Source organism: Sciurus carolinensis, chromosome 4 (assembly GCF_902686445.1).
Source record: "Sciurus carolinensis chromosome 4, mSciCar1.2, whole genome shotgun sequence".
Lineage (NCBI taxonomy): Eukaryota > Metazoa > Chordata > Mammalia > Rodentia > Sciuridae > Sciurus > Sciurus carolinensis.
Window position 1 is genome coordinate 84,777,404 of NC_062216.1, and position 17,712 is coordinate 84,795,115.

The 17,712-nt window shown below is 34.2% G+C and overlaps 1 long non-coding RNA gene across 1 annotated transcript in view; it reads right to left on the reverse strand.

Moving 5' to 3' along the window:
• Positions 1-411: 411 nt before the first annotated feature.
• Positions 412-17,712, reverse strand: part of LOC124983495 (uncharacterized) — a 50,541-nt gene continuing 33,240 nt past the window's right edge. Inside the window, exon 4 of the long non-coding RNA XR_007108449.1 lies at positions 412-553. This is a non-coding gene — a long non-coding RNA (uncharacterized LOC124983495). The remainder of the gene's footprint in view (positions 554-17,712) is intronic.

Consider the following 17,712-nt stretch of genomic DNA (forward strand, 5'->3'; position numbering starts at 1 on the left):
GTTTGTTTATTTGATAATAGCCATCCTAACAGGCATAAGATAATACCTCATTTTGATTATAATTTGCATTTCCTTGATGATTAGAGATATTGAACATCTTTTCATATTACTGTTGGCCATCTGTATGTCTAAGACCATATTTTGGATTTTCCCCCAGGTTATATACTTATTTTTGTTTTATTATTCAGTTTTAGGACTTCCTTATTTATGTTTGATGTTAACTCCCTATCAGATGTGTGGTTTGCATATATGTTCTACCATTCTATTGATTGCCTTTTTATTCCGTTGATTGTTTCCTTTTCCATGTAGGTTTCATCTTATTTCACCACATTATCACTGCATATTTCATGCCATTTTTTTCAAAAATGTTGGACATAATCATTTTGTGAAACTTTAAAAAATGTGCTGCTATTACTTGAAAATCATTTATTATTAAATTGTCTTTGGTGCAAAATTAGGATGCATGGGATACTCATAAATACATGTTAAAATGGAATAGTCCAAATCAATGCACATCATTTCTTCATGACAGTTTAGAAAACATTTTTCCAATCTGAAAAAAGACAGTTAACACATTAGTTGTTATTGATTTGTGCATTATAGGCAAAATGTTACACTTGATAAAATTACAGTGTTTTGAAGTATAGACTTACATAATTTAATCTTCTGTGTCTGAATAATCTATTCTGATATCATTGGTTTTGTTATCTGTGCACCACCCTCAGTACCATTTACATGAGACATATTTAGTGTTAGTACTGCAGCCCTCTAAACAAACCATGTGTGTCAATTTTTGGAAATAGAGGGACAGTGCACGTGTACTGAGAATTCTAGGCTCTCAGCTTGCAATATGCAAGAAGACAAATGCACATCCATATGCCATTGGTTAATACATTTCTTCTCTGTTTAACTTTTAAACAGTATGAGGAACTATACCTTGCAATGATTATGTGATAAAAGGTGATAAATTTTTCTATTGCAAAATCAAGACTCAGCCATCATACAGTGGTAATGATTATGCAATGAAATAAAGTAGTTTGAAATAATTCCACAAGAACACTTCTGATTTTGTTGCCTTTGCTTTTGATGTCATACCTAGTCAGTCATTGCCAATTCAAGGTTAAGAAGATTTTTCCAAGTTTTCTTCTAAGACTGTTATTGTGGTGGTTTTTATGTCTGTGTTTTTATTCTGCTTTAAATTGATATTTGTATGTAGTATGTGGTAAGGATTCAATTTACTGTTCTGAATGTAAATATTCAACTTTCCAACATCATTAATCCAAGAGAGTATTCAATGACCATTGGATATTATTGGCATCTTAATTAAAAATCACTTGACTGTAGATGCAAAAATTTATTTCTGGCTTCTCCGTTCTATACCATTGACCATATTTGTGTTTTATGGTTGTGACATACAGTATTGGTTACTTTACTTTGTAAGCTATTTTAAAATACAGGAGTGTGGTACCTGCAGTTTTGTTCTTCTTGCTCAAAATTGCTTAGGCTATTTGGAGTCTTTTGTGCTCCATCTAAATTTTAGGATTATTTTTCTATATTTGTAAAACAATGTCATGAGAATTTTTATAGGCATTATGTAAACTATATGTGGATTGCTTTAGGAAGCATGAGCATACTAATAATAATTCTCAAATCCATAATTATGAGTGTCCTTTGATTTATTTGCATCTCTAAAATTATTTGGTCCATTCGTAGTGTTCAATGTACAAATCTTTTACATATTATTAATTTATCCCTCAATATTTTATTCTTTTTAAGTCTTTCAAAAATAGATGGGAGAACATTTCAAAACCTAAGCAACAATAGGTGTTGGCGAGGATGTGGGGAGAAAGGTACACTCATACATTGCTGGTGGGGCTGCAAATTAGTGCAGCCACTCTGGAAAGCAGTGTGGAGATTCCTTAGAAAACTTGGAATGGAACCACCATTTGACCCAGTTATCCTACTCCTTGGCCTATACCCAAAGGACTTAAAATCAGCATACTACAGTGATGCAGCCACATCAATGTTCATAGCTGCTCAATTCACAATAGCCAGATTGTGGAACCAACCTAGATGTCCTTCAATTGATGAATGGATAAAGAAACTGTGGTATATATATATATATATATATATATATATATATATATATATATGTATATATATACATATATATGTATATGTATATATGTATATATATATATATATACAATGGAATATTACTCAGTCATAAGGAATAATAAAATTATGGCATTTGCAGGCAAATGGATGAAATTGGAGAATTTCATGCTAAGTGAGATAAACCAATCTCAAAAAACCAAAGGACTAATTATCTCATTGATAAGCAAATGATGACACATAATGGGGGTGGGAGGGAGGCAAGAATGGAGGAAGGAGGGACTGTATAGAGGGAAAAGAGGGGTGGGAGGGGTGGGGGGAGGAAAAAAATAACAGAATGAAACAAACACCATTACCCTATGTAAATGTATGATTACGCAAATGGTATGATGTTACTCCATGTACAAACAGAAACAACATGTATCCCATTTGTTTACAATATATATAAATTACAAAAAAAACCTCATTTCCTGAAATCAGCATCATTCTGATACCAATGCCAGACAAAATATTACAGAAAAAGAAAACTAAAAATCAGTATTCACGATGAACACAGATGCAAAATTCTCAACAAAATACTGGCAAACTGAATACTACAGCACATTTAAAGAGTAATTTACCATGACTACATAAGATTTAACCATAGCATGAAAAGATCGTCCAATATATGAAAATCAGTATTATATACCACATTAACTGAATAAAGGATGCAAATCACAACATTGTATCAACAGATGTAGAAAACGCACTGACAAAATTCAACAGTTTTTCATGGTGATGGCCCTCAGTAAATTAGGTACAGAAGGAATTTATCATCACAGAATAAAGACCTTTATGTCAATCACACTGATAACATTATACTCAGTGATAGAATGATAAAAACTTTCTTTCTGAGATCCAGAACATGGCAAGGATGGCGACTCTTCTTTCTTTTATTTCTTCTATTCAATCTGGGAAATTCGAGCTAGATCAATTATGCAAGAAAAATAAATATAATCCAAATTGGAGTAGAAGAAATGAAACTATCTTGTTTTGAAGATGACATGATATTTTATGCAGAAAATCCTCACACACACACACACACACACACACACATGTACAAAAACTGTTCAAACAACTAAAATCAATAGAGTCATGTAAAAAATCGATGAACAAAAATCAGTTGCATTACCTTGTGTATAGGGCCACATTTTCTTTATCATTCATCAGTTGATTCATATTTACATTCTTTCCTTTTGTGGTTATTACAAAGGGCAAAAAGAATGAAATATTTTCATTTGCAACAATATTGATGTAACTGGCTATTATTATTTTAACTACAATAAGCCAGACACAGAAAGATAAATTCCCCATTATCTTAAACATGTTTGAAATCTACAAAAGTTAATCCCACAGAAGCTGAGAGTAGAATGGTGGTTACCAGAGACTGAAAAGAGCAGAAAGGAAGGAGAATTGGGGGAAAGTTGATCAATGAATATTAAACTATAGTTAGATAAGAGTAAAAAGTTCTGGTGTGCTATTGCACAGTAGGGCAACTAGATAACAATAATGTACTTTACATTTCTAAAAGCTGGAAGAAAGTAATTTGAAAGTTTTCACCACCGAAAATATTAAATGTTTAAGGAGATAGATGTATTTAACCTGGTTTAAATATAAAATGATGTATACATGCATTAATCTATTTCATGGTACCCCATTAACATGTATATTTTTATTTTTTGTGTGTCAGTTAAAAATAAATATATAATAAAATAGGTAATTAAAAATAAACCAGTTGCATTTTTACATACTAAGAACAACCTATCTGAAAAGGGAATTAAGAAATCAATTCCACTTGCAATAGTATACCCACTTTTATAAATCTTCTGTTATAACTTGGGCACAATAATTCTGGTAATGCTTTTTCCAGGCTCCCAAACTGCATACCACAGGCATATCTAAGAACCCATTCCAGTGTATTAAATTCTGTGACACTGAAGAATACCCACTTATCCAGCTGTATATTCTGCATTGCCTTGTTTCCACAGGTACATATTAGGCAGATCTTATCACTTGATTGACTCATATTTCTTTTCATTCAGTAGGAACTGAGTACTTAGTCTGGATATGATTATATTATTATAATGTAGCCACACCTATGTATGCTTTTTCATTGCTTCTTACTAAAATGGCAGGGTTAAGTAGTTGAGACAGACCACATGACTCACATAAACCAAAATATTATTATTTAGCCCCTTTAAAGAAAAGATTGCCAGCTCATCACACAGACACTCTCCCCAAGAACACACCCCTTTCCACATTCTCCCCTCTGGCTTATGAAAAGAATGCAACCCTAAGGAAATTTGGTTTTCAAACCTTCTCAGACTCTAAACAGGGAACAGGGAAAAAAAGTTACACTATAGTATATTTTGACTTGTGACCTACAAAACTGTGGAATAAATTCTTTTCATCTGAAGTTAAAATTGTGATAATAATTTATGGCAGCTATAGAGCCCAATTAGACTAATTTCATGGAGAAACAAATTTGTGTAAAATAGTAAAGTCATAATGCAGACTGCAGAATGTCAAATAATTGTCATGTTAATGTAAACAGACCCACTTATGAATCTGTTAATGGTATGTCTTCATGTGATTTCATTTTGTCTCTCATTTCTACTCATCAAAATCCTAGAACACCTCCAGTTTATAACTAAATCCATACCATATATTTTGAAGTCTGTAAGGGAATAGAAAGTTAATTCCATGCATCATGACATCTAAATAAGGGACAGTTTTTAATCAACACACTGAAGGATCCTGATATTTCTAGGAATAAGAACTTGACTTGCCAGAAATCTAATTTCAAGAGATGGATCTATGTTTTCTCTTTTTCCCCCAAACCACCTTGTTATATCTATTATTTGAGCTGTTTCTTTGATCATTGTTTTGTCCCAATGTGCTTTTCTTAATACTGTAATTCTTGGGTTTGAAATGACGTTAGAGATTTTTCCTCAGCTTTTGTGTGTAATTGCTACCATATTGATTGTATTCAGGAATGCCTGGGCCTCCACATTCATCATTACCATTCCTCATCAAACAACCATCTCTAGGAATGCCCAGATCTAGACCCACATGTAGAATATTTTCCTGATGGCATCTTGTGATGCACTTAACATACATTTGCTGCATTGGTTAGCTACCCATCAAATTGCATATGGAAACTGTGGATGCCAGGCATCTACTCACAGAACAAGATATTTAGTAAGTGTGAAGAAAGTAAATATGCAAGACTTCATAGGCTATCTTCTCTTTAGCATTTGTTTTTCATTCCAAGATTCCTGCCCTTTGTATTTTAATAGAATGTTCTACTCACTTCAAAGAGCTCCTCCCCATCCTCCGTACAATATCCTCCTAGAACTCTCCACTTTTGTAATGGAGCAGGAAGTTTCTCCTATGCTTGCCTATTGTGTCACTGAAGCAACCCAGTAGCCAGTACTGAGGATCTATCCTAGCAAACAAGGCAAAATCAGTGAGCTTCTTTCCTGTTCCAGAAATTACCACAAATTCTTAGGAAATAGAAACAAGTAAACAAATAGAGGCTTGCAATTTAATAAATTTTATTATAGTTCCTCAATTTTGTGAATTCACAATGCCTTGTAATTATTATGTCCAACAGTCTCTAAGATGATAATTCTGCAACCGAACAGTGTAAGCAATTTCTGACTTGCAATGATATTTTTAAAACTATTAGAGGTCATATCTTATCGACTCATAATTTTTAAAAACGTAATTCCAAAAACTCTTTATGGTAAAATTATATTCCTAACTACTCATGTATTATCCACCAGGGGAATGATCTATGAGTTGTTCCCCAAAGTAACCTGCACATGATAGTTCATCTAAGTATTGTAGGAATACCAGGGGACAATTGAACAACCCCCTGACACACACATACTCTCAAATAGAAACGGAAAAAATTGAAATAGATATTGAAATTCTCTTGGCAAAAACCCAAACTGAAACAAAACAAAACATAACATACAAAAGTAAACCATATTCTTTACATAAATTATGCCATTCATTAAAATTTTAGGCTAGCTGCTCAAAATCTTTCTTTTCTCTTCTATCTCCCTCCCTCCCTCCCTTCTCCTTGCCTTCCTCTCTCTTATATTCTTTGCACCGTAACTCAATTTTCTGTCATTTTATTCTCTCAGTCACCTCTTTATTCTCACCAAAAGGGATAACATTCTGACTCATAAAAAACATGAAAAATACAATATATCTCAAAATACCGATACAAGGAATAAACAAAATAATGATTATAATGCCTAGCACTCTTCCTATAATTTTGTAAAAAATCACATAAATTTTATTTGTTTATGTAACTCATTACCAACATATATGTATATATAGTATCACTGATTTTAAAAGCAATTTATAATTTATAATTCGATTATATATGAAATTAAAAGTAAGTAAATTAATCCTCTAATTAATAATTAAGGAAGAAATAATGCTTGAATATATCTAAATAGTTTAATAAATAATGTTTGAATATATCTCAATATTTTGATTATAGAAAAAAGATGTATATTTTTCTTCCAATCTACAATATTTACTAGGTACTTATTATGCACTAAGCACCATACTGGGTATTATATATGGATGAAAAATTAAGTACCTACCCACATTGAAACTTATGGTTTACTGTGTAAAATAAATTATAAAATTTTAGCAAATGAACAAACAAGTGAAAAGTGTAGGAAAGGAAAAAAACGGTACCGCAAAAGGAATTATGAACTTAGAATGATCACATATGTCCCACTAAGTACACAAAAACTTGAAAAATAAATCACAGGAAAAAAATCACATGTATATATACACATATGTATACATAATATAATAATTATAATATAAAGATCTTAAATTGCAGCAGGTTTTCTAATTTGATATGATACGATTTCTTATAGTTGAAATTATAGCATAAACCAATATTAATATCACTAAACTCTTCCCTTGTTATAAAATTAAACTGTTCTTCATAATTTGTATTCAGGGGGTTTCAAGATGGCAGACTAGAGGGTGGCTGCATTTCATGTTGCTTCAGGACTCAGAATTCAAAAAAGGAGATATTGAGAGACTTGGGACCAACTCAAAGTGGCCAGGTGAGTCTCTCCCATTGGGGAGGCGTCCTCGATGGGGCGGTAGTCCCGGAATGCAGGGAACTTTGTGAAGAAGAGTTGCCCAACGAGACACCCCCTCCCCCCGTTGGAGTGGTAAACACGGACCACTGGGAAATTTGCAGAGGAAGCCGCTCAGCACAGCACTTGGTTTCAGAGCAACCCGCCGGGGCTCTGGCGACTGCCCAGAGGAAGAGCTGGGCAGCGAGCTTTTTGGACTCAGAGCAACCTCCTGAACAACAGGGGGGGGGTGCTGCCCTGAGGAGGAGAAGGTGCGCAGTGAGTCCCTTGGTCTCCAAGTGACCACACAAAACACCGGGTGGCTGCCTGGAGGAAGACGCGTGCGGCGGGTCCCTGGGGCTCGGAGCATCTGTACGAGGCTCCAGGTGGCTGCTCAGAGAAGGGGCCGCAGGCCAGGCGATTAGGTGCAAAGCAAGGTCCCGGGATTTAGGTGGCTCCTTAGTGGAAGAGCTGCACAGAGACAAGCTGAGGGGTGGAGCGAAGGTTCCAGGACTGCGGACAGCTTCTCTGAGGAGGGGCAGCCTAAGGAGACTCCTCTGTGAAAGGCAAGACTCCCAGGCCCAGGAGGTAGGTCTGGGTCCCTGGGAACGTTGCCTGGGAAGGCTGGCCTGCCCAGGCAATAGTTGTGGATTGAGGGGAACCTCCAGGAGGGGAACTGACCAGCAAGACCTCCCCACCGGGTGAGTTTTCCCAGCTGGGTGAGGTTTTCCCACAAGAACGGTAAAACCAGAGACACAGGCACAAACAGGCCTTGCCTCAACCTGCAGCCTAGTTCCCCTTTGGTTGACCATTGGTCAACAAGTGGAGGCACCTCTGCCCACTAGCAGGGAATATAACCCACCTGAACACCACCACCCCTAGAGAGGCAGCTTCCTTGGGGAGCGCTGCATTACCAACTTCCTCCAAGGCTTCAGGCTACTGAAGGCTAAGAGGGGATATACCAGAAATCTTCAGGGACCTTATAAGTCAAGAGAGGAAATCTGCAACATCTCAGCAGTCCGCTGATACCTGAACAATATGAGAAAACAAGGGAAGAAAATGCCTCAAACAAATCTAGATGTTACATCAATAAAATCCAATGACAGCATGGCAGAAGAAATGTCAGAAAGGGAATTCAGAATGTGATAATTAACATGATAAGGGAAGCAAAAGATGAAATGAAAGAGCAAATGCAGGCATTGAATGATCACACCAATCGACAGTTAAAAGAGCAAATACAGGAAGCAAAAGATCATTTCAATAAAGAGTTAAAGATATTGAAAAAAAACCAAACAGAAATCCTAGAAATGAACAAAACAATAAACCAAATTAAGAACTCCATAGAAAGCACAACATAGGATAGAACACCTGGAAGACAGAACCTCAGATATTGAAGACAAAATATTTAACCTTGAAAACAAAACTGAACAAACAGAGAAGATGGTAAGAAATCATGAACAGAATCTCCAAGAACTATGGGATATCATGAAAAGGCCAAATTTGAGAATTATTGGGATTGAGGAAAGCTTAGAGAAACAAACCAAAGGAATGAACAATCTATGCAATGAAATAATATCAGAAAATTTCCCAAATCTGAAGAATGAAATGGAAAATCAAGTTCAAGAGGCTTATAGGACTCCAAATACACAAAATTACAACAGACCCACACCAAGACACATTATAATGAAAATATCGAACATACAAAATAAAGACAGAATTTTCAAGGCTGTGAGAGAAAAGAACCAAATTACATTCAGGGGGAAACCAATACGGATATCAGCAGATATTTCAATCCAGACCTTAAAAGCTAGAAGGGCCTGGAACAACATTTTTCAAGCCCTAAAAGAAAATGGATGCCAACCAAGAATCTTATACCCAGCAAAACTTACCTTCAGATTTGACAATGAAATAAAATCCTTCCATGATAAACAAAAGCTAAAAGAATATACAAAAAGAAAGTCAGCATTACACAACATTCTCAGCAAAATATTCCATGAGGAAGAGATGAAAAACAAAGAAGCAAACCAGCAAAGGGAGGAGCTATCCTAAAGGAATTGTCAAATAAAGGAGGAACCAAGTCATGTCAAAAATAAATAAATAAATAAATAAATAAATAAATAAAATGAGTCAAATGACCGGGAATACAAATCATATTTCAATAATAACCCTGAATATTAATGACCTGAATTCATCAATCAAAAGACATAGACTGGCAGATCGGATCAAAAAGGAAAAATCCAACAATATGCTACCTGCAAGAGACTCATCTCATAGAAAGAGATACCCATAGACTAAAGGTGAAAGGATGGGAAAAAACATACCATGCACATGGACTCAGCAAAAAAGCTGGGGTATCCATCCTCATTTCAGATAATGTGGACTTCAACCCAAAATTAGTCAGAAGGGATAAAGAAGGACATTTCATACCGCATAAGGGAAACATAAATCAGCAAGACATAACAATCATAAATATCTGTGCCCCAAACATTGGCTCATCCATGTATGTCAAACAAATTCTTCTCAATCTCAGAAACCAAATAGACCATAATAAAATAATACTAGGTGATTTTAACACGCCTCTCTCACCACTGGACAGATCTTCCAAACAAAAATTGAACAAAGAAAACATAGATCTCAATAACACAATCAATAATTTAGACTTACCAGACATTTATAGAATATACCATCCAACGAATAGTGAATACACTTTCTTCTCAGCAGCACATGGATCCTTCTCTAAAATAGACCATATATTATGCCACAAAGCTAATGTTAGCAAATATAAGAAGATAGAGACAATACCTTGTATTCTATCAGATCATAATGGATTGAAATTAGAAATAAATGAAAGAGTAAAAACCAGAAATTACTCCAACACCTGGAGACTAAACAATATGCTATTATATGATGAATGGATAACAGAAGATATTAGGAAGGAAATTAAAAAAATTCTTAGAGGTAAATGAGAACACAGAAACATCATATCAAAATCTCTGGGACACTATGAAAGCAGTACTTAGAGGAAAATTTTTTTCATGGAGCACATTCAATAAAAGAAGTAAAACTCAACAAATAAACGACTTAACACTACAGCTCAAAGCCCTAGAAAAAGAAGAACAGACCAACACCAAAATTAGTAGAAGACAGGAAATAGTTAAACTCAGAGCTGAAATCAACAAAATTGAAACAAAAGAAACAATACAAAAAATTGACAAAATAAACAGTTGGTTCTTCGAAAAAATAAACAAAATTGATAAACCCTTGGCCACACTAACAAAGAGAAGACAAGAAAAACCCAAATCACCAAAATTCGGAATGAACAAGGAAATATCACAACAGACATGATTGAAATACAAAACATAATTAGAAGCTATTTTGAAAATCTATACTCCAACAAAATAGAAAATTTCAAAGATATCAACAAGTTTCTAGAGACATATGAATTGCCTAAACTAAACGAGGAGGACATACACAATTTAAATAGACCAATTTCAAGTAATGAAATAGAAGTCATCAAAAGCCTACCAACAAAGAAAAGTCCAGGACCAGATGGCTTCTCAGCCGAGTTTTACAAAACCTTTAAAGAAGAGCTCATTCCAATACTTTTCAAACTATTCCATGAAATAGAAGAGGAGGGAACTCTCCCAAACTCATTCTATGAAGCCAGTATCACCCTGATACCTAAACTAGACAGAGACACATCGAGGAAAGAAAATTTTAGACCAATATCCTTAATGAACATCGACACAAAAATTCTCAACAAAATTGTAGCAAATCGCATACAAAAACATATTAAAAAGATAGTACACCATGATCAAGTGGGTTTCATCCCAGGGATGCAAGGTTGGTTCAACATCAGGAAATCAATAAATGTCATTCACCATATCAATAGACTTAAAGTCAAGAATCACATGATTATTTTGATAGATGCAGAAAAAGCATTTGATAAAATACAGCACCCCTTCATGCTCAAAACACTAGAAAAAATAGGGATAGTGGGAACATTCCTTAATATTGTAAAGGCCATCTACACTAAGCCCATGGCCAATATCATTCTAAATGGTGAAAAACTGAAAGCATTCCCCCTAAAAGCTGGAACAAGGCAGGATGCCCTCTTTCACCACTCCTATTCAATATTGTCCTTGAAACTCTAGTCAGAGCAATTAGACAGACCAAAGAAATTAAAGGGATACGAATAGGAAAAGAAGAACTCAAACTATCCCTATTTGCTGATGATATGATTATATACTTAGAGGAACCAGGAAATTCCACCAGAAAACTTTTAGAACTCATAAGTGAATTCAGTAAAGTAGTGGGATATACGATCAATGCTCATAAATCTAATGCATTTTTATACATAAGTGATGAATCTTCAGAAAGAGAAGTTAGGAAAACTACCCCATTCACAATAGCTTCGAAAAAAATAAAATACTTGGGAATCAATTTCACAAAAGAAGTGAAAGATTTCTACAATGAGAACTACAGAACACTAAAGAAAGAAATTAAAGAAAACCTTAGAAGATGGAAAGATCTCCCATGTTCTTGGATAGGAAGAATTAATATTGTCAAAATGACCATACTACCAAAAGTGCTATACAGATTCAATGCAATTCCAATTAAAATCCCAGTGACATACCTTACAGAAATAGAACAAGCAATCATGAAATTCATCTGGAAGAATAAAAAACCCAGAATAGCTAAAGCAATCCTTCGCAGGAAAAATGAAGCTGGGGGTATTGCAATACCAGAACTTCAACTATACTACAAAACAATAGTAACAAAAACGGCATGGTATTAGTACCAAAATAGACAGATAGGTCAATGGTACAGAATAGAGGACACGGACACAAACCCAAATAAATACAATTTTCTCATACTAGACAAAAGGGCCAAAAATATGCATTGGAGAAAAGATAGCCTCTTCAACAAATGGTGCTGGGAAAATTGGAAATCCATATGCAAGGGAATGAAACTAAACCTATATCTCTCACCATGCATGAAACTAAACTCAAAATGGATTAGGGACCTCGGAATCCTACCAGAGACCCTGCATCTTATAGAAGAAAAAGGTCCAGATCTTCAACATGTCAGTTTAGGACCAGACTTCCTCAACAGGACTCCCATAGCACAAGATATAAAAGCAAGAATCAATAACTGGGATAGATTCAAACTAAAAAGCTTTCTCTCAGCAAAGGAAACTATCAGCAATGCGAAGAAAGAGCCTACAGAGTGGGAGAAAATCTTTGCCAATCATATATCAGATAGAGCACTAATCTCCAGAATGTATAAAGAACTCAAAAAACTCAACACCAATATTACAAATAACCCAATCGACAAATGGTCTAAGGAAATGAACAGACACTTCACAGAAGAAGACCTACAAGCAATCAACAAACATATGGAAAAATGTTCAACATCTCTAGTAATAAGAGAAATGCAAATCAAAACCACCCTAAGATTCCATCTCACCCCAACAGAATGGCGATTATCAAGAATACAAGCAACAATAGGTGTTGGCGAGGATGTGGGGAGAAAGGTACACTCATACATTGCTGGTGGGGTTGCAAATTAGTGCAGCCACTCAGGAAAGCAGTATGGAGATTCCTTAGACAACTTGGAATGGAACCACCATTTGACCCAGCTATCCCACTCCTTGGCCTATACCCAAAGGACTTACAATCAGCATACTACTGAGATACAACCACATCAATGTTCATTGCTGCTCAATTCACCATAGCCAGATTGTGGAACCAACCTAGATGCCCTTCAGTTGATGAATGGATAAAGAAACCGTGGCATATATATACAATGGAATATTACTCAGCCATAAAGAATGATAAAATTATGGCATTTGCAGGCAAATGGATGAAATTGGAGAATATCATGCTAAGTGAGATGAGCCAATCTCAAAAAACCAAAGGAAGAATGATCTCACTTTTAAGTGGATGATGACACATAATGGGGTGTGGGAGGGATTAGTTTTAGGGTTAGAGTTAGGGTTAGGGAGGGGGGCAAGAATGGGGGAAGGAACGACTGTATAGAGGGAAAAGAGGGGTGGGAGGGGGGAAGGGAAAAAATAATAGAACAAATCAACCAACATTACCCTATGTAAATTTATGGTTACACAAATTGTGTGCCTTTACTCCATGTACAAACAGAGAAACAACATATATCCCATTTGTTTACAATTAAATAAAAAAAATAAAAAAAAATTTGTATTCACGTAGCACCTTCAGTCACCAATGCTATAATATTTCATATATAAAGTTACTTCTGCTCTAGAAAGAATTACCTCAAAAGTTGTTTTGTTCCTGGAAGTTCTGATTATTCTGCTCCTCTAGAAAGCTTGAGATCAAAGAATATTGGTTCATAAATAACACAAGTTTTATGAATCTGTTTGAGAAAATTTTATTTATTACTTCAAGGACTAGCAATAATTTATCAGTTAGACTTAATTGTAATAAAAATTAAATATTGTCACACATAAATTTTCCCAAGCAGAAATTTCCACACAAATAAACATTGCCTTCTTTTCAACTTGAAAAGAAATTTAAAAATTTGATTCATGTCTAATGTTATATATGATTTTCTCAAAAAAATTAACACTACAGGCTTAATAATTAAGCATATTAAGAAAGTCATAACTCAGGAAGTATCTGAGTACTTATATGACATTTTTGTTAATGTCACCTGTTTCTCCAGTTAAAATCTGTTAATTCCTCAATTACTGGGCTCATCCAATTCCCAGCTAAATTTCTCTTTCTTCTTCATCTCTAATTGATTAAAGAGTAACAGATACAAATTCTTCAGATATCAGTTGTTATAGGAATAAAATCAAATCATTAAATTCCTATATATTTGACTTCTTTGAGGATACCAGAAATATGTTACCCTGTTTTCCTTTCATTGAAAAACAAGATAGGATAAACCACATGTCTAAGATACAAATTCTTATATTTCTGTGAAATTGTAGCTATAGATGTCATCATGAGTAGGGACTTTTATAGTATCATAAAAATTCAGTGTCACTATAAATTTATGCTGCTGAAAATGTCGACATTTATGGCAACTTCTACAAGGACATATTTTAAAATGATGCTAAAACTAGATACTGCAACTTTTATTTTGTTAAAAAGTGAGATTAGAGAACAAAAACATTTACTCTAATTTTTTGAAACTGTCATTATGGACGATTAATTTTCTAAATTTTCAAGTCATGTCAAGGTTTGATGGATACTTAAAAATTGGATCAGTCAAAGTTAAATAGCATAAAAGTATGTTCATGTATTATTCAAATATAACAATTAATTGATGCATATAATTAATATTCATTTACAATGCATTTAATACAGACTTTTAATACCTGATAAAATTATTAATGATGTTAGCATATGATGATGCTTATTTAGGAATTATAGATAATCACAGGTTTATATAACCCTATTTTATAACAATCTATTTTCACTCATATCCTTGGGCAAGAACAGTTACCATTTTGATTAATGAAAAAGAAAAAAAAAAAAAAAAGACTTAATATTGATTGTCCGAATCTGCCATTTCATGCAAAAGGATTTTTCCCTTTTTAGCAATAGAACTTCCTTGGTAATGAGGAAGAATAACCTCATTAAAAGATCTAATTCTGGCAACTACTGAAGAACCAAAGAAATTTAACATTAAAACCCACTTCTGTGTCAAAAAAATCTGCTGTGGACTTATTAGGCATATTTTGACAATGTTAGTGATAGAAACTGGCAAAGATTTTAAAAGTTCAAACCAGAGTCTCTCTCTCTCTCTCTCTCTCTCTCTCTCTTCAGCCATGGCTAAACAAATTTAAATCCACCAAAAGGCTCAGGCTTACCCTGTGAAAAATCCTGTCATCACAATTAGACATTTCAAGAGCTCTAGTTCAACCCTCAGACACTAGCTTGCTGCCCCGTGAGTTCAGGCACTGTTTTACAGTTACTCTATGTGTGATATTGCTCCCAGAGTTCTTCCTGAGTTCAAGGACTTACATTTAACTAAATTATGAGGCCTGAATAATTTCACCGTTCTTAAGTTTTAACCTAGAAAATGTGCTGTTATGATGTTTGGATAATGGTTTATGATAGATAGGATCCCGATCCCTGGATCTCAAACTTACATAAAGCTGTAAATATGTTACTGATAGATTTTTACACAATTGGTTGTGATGTTGCATTTGAATGCATTCAGATGTGATCTCTCAATAAGTACTTTGTTTATTTGGAATGGATAAATAATTGCAAGTTGAAGGATAATTTTCCTGAGCTTATTAAGTTGCCCAAACTTCTAGCAAGACACTGTATGCAATAAAAACAAATTGGGAATTACCACATATGGGAAGATGGAATAGACATACATTTCTTTTTTCTGATATTAAGTATAACCAAAATCATTGGATATTACATAAAAATAAAAAAGAAAACTATGAAAGCTGTAGTATAGGAAGCAGATTTGCTAAGGTCATTGGGACAGTGTATAAGTCTATGTTAATTTTGTTTCTTAACATTTTTTTAAATGTTACACTTATTGAAGACAATTTCATTTTTGTAACACTCATTGCCATATATGGAAGTAAAATTAAATTTCAATTTTGCCTATTGGTCTTTGCATTGGTCAACTGGTTTATTAATTCTAGTGGTTGTTCTATATAATTTTAATATAGAATTACATTATTGTGAAAAAGGCTAAATTATTTTTTCCATTCCAATCTGAATGTCTTTTATTTATTTCTATTTCTAGAACCTATAGTACCATGACAAATAGAAATGGCAGGAGTTGAGAGCTTTGCCTCACTCTTGATCTTAGAGTAACAGTTAGCTTAGGTTATTTTGAAGATGATCATCAGGTTGAAGAAGTTGCATCCTAGTTTTAGTTTATTGATTTTTTTTATCATGAATAAGTGTTGCATTTTATCAAATGTTTTTTCTTTATTTAAAACTGTAGAGAGCAGTTAAGAACATGGAAATATTTCTGCATAGAAGATATATTTAACCAAAAACTTCAAATATTTATATGTAAAGAGGTGAAGTTCCTTTTAAAATAGCAAATCCAAACAAATAATTGATATTAATAACTCAGATGACAGAATATGTGCTTATACCCACACAGTGATAGTATGAAATAATTATTTGAAAGGAGTGTGTTTGAAATATTGCAAACCAATGAAGACCACTTTTACTGGTCATTAGATGTTAATAACTTATCAAGAACAGACAATTGACACAATATGAAGATAGAAACTACTCAGTTTTGGAAAAAGGAGGTAAATGCAGATACAACAGTGAAGAAAGGGCAAAAGTCTTAATGCTCTTGGAAGACACACAATCATACTAGGTTTAGAGCAAAGCCAGAGAACTAAAAGGAAATTAGGTTGAAAGAGTTTTGAAAATGTGTGAACCTTGGCAGAGCAGAAATACTGAAAATTTAAAAAGTAGAATATTAAATAAGCAAAATGTAATAGGAGTAAAGATATAAACAAGAATAGTTTCTACTCTGTATCTAAATGCTTGGGTTCCCAAAGTGACTTGGTAGGTCAGGTGGTAGGGAGTGGGGAGGATTGAGGAGCCAGGACCAGGATGTGTACCTTGAACTATTTCTGCCTTCTGCCCAGGCATTGGCAGTACTTATCTATACTAGGGAAGGGCTAAGCAAGCAGAGGGTCATGAGGGTGGGTGCAAATCCCATTGAATGGACATTAGAAGCCCAAGATTTCCTAAGGTCCATAAATCACAGAGGCTGTCTGATGTTTAGCTAGACTCCAAGCCTCTACCTAGAGGCTAGCTGTGCTAAGGAGACAGTAAAGCTAGAACTCTGTTTCCAATTCAGAAACTAATGAGGTGAAATATCCTGGTAGCTAAGACCCCTGCTTTAGACTTAGAACTGAGTACTAATATTAAATAGAGTTTAGCAGCATGAGATGTGCATGAGTTACAGGGTTATTTGTTAATTCTCAGATTTGTTCACTCATGAAAGTTTAGTTTCTTTTTTTTATTGCAGATATATTCAGAAAAGAAAAATCAGCAATGAGATCACTTCTCAAAATCAAAGTCACATATTGGACAATGATTTAATTAGTCATTAATTCTGTTTCCAACCCCATCAGGTAAGATGAGAAAAAAACATTTCAGCATTCTTATTACACTTACATGCACATTAGGATGTATGGAGCTACTTAAAAATAAAGAACTAAAAGTAGTCATATGATGGTACAATGACTTTAGAATTTTTAGTTTATTTTTAGGAAATTTGAAAAGTAGCAGCATTATCTTATTTTCATTATGTTAATTCATACAGTTATGGCTTTATGGCAAGTGATGCTGAATTTCTATGTATAATAACAATACATATTTTTGTTTTTAAATACATTTGTTGGTATATATATGAAAAGGTATGAAAATTGTAAAAGGGGTAAGTTGCC